The sequence below is a fragment of the Echinops telfairi genome, unplaced genomic scaffold, assembly GCF_000313985.2.
Source record: "Echinops telfairi isolate 266 unplaced genomic scaffold, ASM31398v2 ScPeMD7_7469;HRSCAF=8507_0, whole genome shotgun sequence".
Lineage (NCBI taxonomy): Eukaryota > Metazoa > Chordata > Mammalia > Afrosoricida > Tenrecidae > Echinops > Echinops telfairi.
The window spans coordinates 33,894,418-33,897,813 of record NW_022111372.1 but is presented as its reverse complement, the minus strand read 5'-3'; the positions used below and the strand labels follow the sequence as shown (position 1 = coordinate 33,897,813).

General features: G+C 44.4%; 1 pseudogene; it reads right to left on the bottom strand.

Annotated features, from left to right (window-relative positions):
- Positions 1 to 250: 250 nt before the first annotated feature.
- Positions 251 to 3,396, bottom strand: part of LOC123521025 — a 13,407-nt pseudogene continuing 10,261 nt past the window's right edge.

Sequence of the window (3,396 nt, the reverse complement as noted above, 5' to 3'; positions counted from 1 at the left end):
TTCAGTAGCTGATTCCTCAGAAGTGGCCAGTTGATGCTCTGTTATTAGTCTGGAACTCTGCCGAAACATGTTTACTTTGAGTAACCTGACTAGTACTTGAAATGCTAATGACATCGTTCCTCGTATCCCGGCATCACACAAGCCCCACAGCATGACAGACTGACAGACTACTGGTGGGAATCGATTTGTGATTTTCCTATATTTTCTTATTATTTTTTATAATAATTCTAAGGGTTTGAGGTGTGATTGTTTATGCCATCATTTGAAATTCGAGTACAGAAGTATCTTTCCTTTCAGTGGTTACAGCAGATGCATACAAATGTCATCTATTATTCAAATTGTAGAATGTAACCCCGCCCAGTGGATAGTCCAGACAGACGCCAGTCCACCTGAGGTGTACTGATTTTCAGGAAACAGATTTACTAATACTGAGCTGAATCAGCCAATATCTGTCATTTTGGGATGGTGGTCTAATCACACTTCTGGAAAGTTTCTTTACCCATGCCTCTGCATGTACCTTCCAAAAAATGCCACCTGGATCAAATCCTTCAAGACTCAGGACCAAAGTCAAGTCCTTGGGGTTCTGAGGGCAGTTTGGATTCCTCATTTCATAATCACAATTGTTTGTGCTTTTTTAATCTTCTGAGATAATAAGATTGTTGTGGATAGTTTTAGGATCTAGTGTCAAATTTACCTGAAATCTGCTGATCATTTTTGTAGGTCAAAATATTGTGGCGGGATAGGACAACACTTCTTCTTTAACCCATATACATACACTACTGGAATATATAGGTGCTCACACTTGTTGGATGCTTCAGTACCTGTCTGTACATTCAAGTTGGCCTGCGCACAGTTGTCTGTTATTTCGAATAGATTTATATGCTGTGGAAGTGCAATCTAAAATTTGGGATTTGTTTAGATACATTTCCGATTAATTACATCTCTTTATTTAGTAACCTGAGTGGCTCCTAGTTCCTTTCCCAAGGAATCTATAAGTTGTTCAAATTCTGATTTTCCACCTTGCACCTCAATTCCACTAGTTCACAGAGAGTAATTTCAAGCTCATTTCTGGAATCTCCAACCTGTTTCCTCATGGCCACAAATGTAGCTTTTGAGCTTCCTTCGGTAACTCTTTGCAGCTTGCTCAGCAAGTTTCAGGTGGTGACCCTGGTGGTCCCTGGAGCCCCTGCTCTGGGGACACCACAGCTCCAGGTCTTTCTTACAGTACAAGGATCTTGATTCCTTTGTTGCATGTTGACATCTTAACTGAACTGGAAGGCTCAGCTGTTTTTCAAGTCCTCTCCAAAGAAGTCCAGAGAACTTGCTTTCTCTTCTAAATCTCTATAGTATTTATTGTATGCATCTTCTACTTGCACTGGAGAACTCCATTCATTCCACAAACACCAAGGGCACTTAAAACACTTGAGCTTAAGGGATAAGGAAAAATTTCTAACAACTTTAACTTTCTGAAGGCCCCTCATATTTATGTGTCTATATATGTCTCTGGAGGTGATGCAGTGAGTTATTCATCAGTGTGTTAGTCCGGATAGACTAGAGAAACAAATCCACAGAAACTCTTATGTGTATAAAAGAGAGTTTTATATAAAGGGGAATTGTACATTAAGAAAGCTTCTCAACCCAGCCCAGACCAAGCCCATAAATCCGATATTAGCCCATATGTCTGATACCAATCTATAAAATCCTCTTCAGACTCATGAAACACATACAATGACCCCGAATGCAGGACTATCATAGGCCCTTGGGTAGAAAGTCTTTGGATCCAGTGGTGTTGTGAGCATCTCAGCACTGGCAGGGGTCTCCACATGGCTTCTCTAGTTTCCAGGACATGGGCTCTATCAGTGCAGTGCCATGTGTCTTGTCAGTAGAGCATCTTCTCAGGTAGAGAGAAGTGTCTCCCACCTCCAAGAAGGGCTACTGGATTTCCCAGAATTCTCAGGAGAAAGCCATGCCCACACAGAAGCCCGATTGACAGAGTAGACTCCAACCCTTCACTCTTCATCCCCTTAAATCCCAAATCGACACCAGGTTATGTAACGACCACAATTGGGTTTCTAACCTCAAGCAGTCTGAAACCAGCAGCCCCTCCATGGGGGAAAGATGAGGCTTTCAACTCCGATAAAGAGTTATAGCCTCGGAAGCCTACTGGGACACTCTGCTCTGTCCCGTAGGGTTGCTTTGCATTGGATTGACTTATGGAAGTGAGTTTACTTTGGTGTATGTGTCTGGCACAGTACTGCACGTTGGAGGCGCTTCTCTGAACAGGAGAGACACGGTCTCTGATCTCAAAGAGCTTACGGTTCAGTCTGAGTGTGGCTATTAGCTGTTGAGTCAGCTCTCACTCATGACCATCCCATGTACAGGAGCACAAACTGCCTGATTTGGGGCAGATTTCACAGATTTCAGGTAAATTGGACACGAGATAAAATTACCTGCTACAATCTTATTATCTCAGAAGAAGAAAAAAAACCGTGATTATGGAAAGGAATCCAAACTGTCCTCAGAATCCCAAGGAATTCTCTGTCAACTCGAAGAGCATCGGTGGGCTCCAGTCCTTGGCTGTGGTTGCTGTGTGTTGAGTGGCCACTCTAGCGGGGTTTATTTATGAGCACTCTATCAGACACCATTCTGTTATAAACAATCTGATTTTCATTGCCCGATGTCCACAACTAGATCACCAGACCTTTCTTCCTAGTCTATCTTAGTTGGACAGCTCCACTGAAACCTGCCCAGCCTGGGTAACCCTGCAAGTATTGGAAATGCACGTGTCATCACTTCTAGCCTCCCAGTGACATGTAAGCCACCACCAAGTGGCAGATGGACAAAGGCTGGTGATGTCAATGCGTCACTATATTGAAATAGGCGCTACATGAACATGTATGAAGAGAGAGTTGGTGCATGTGTTCTGCCCATTTCAGACCATTAACCCACTCAGTCCATGGCTGACAGCCTCCGAGACAGTACTGACTTTGCAGGCCCGAGACTGGTGCAGCGGCACAGAATTCAGCACTCGGGAAGGCCTGCAGTTGGCATTGCCGTCTTGAAATCCTTAATAACTTCATCCTTTAATGTATGTTTTGTAAATCTGATGGACCAGTGGAGCAACTGGCACTGGTTTGGAGGATCAAGCATTCACCTACCTTCTGCAGGCTCTGTTGTTCACCCACCACCCTACCCCTACCCTGGGTAGGCCTGGGTATCCCCTGGTACCCGTGGTATCCTGAGCCTTATTCAGCCTCTTCTTCCTGACCCTGCAACAACCGCTGCCCTCCACCAAAGTGGTACCTGGATCCTGCTGTTGCGGATGCTTATGTTCTGCGTTGCTCTCCATCCCTGGTTCAAGCCCGGGTGATGAGAAATCAGAGACTCCCCATGGAG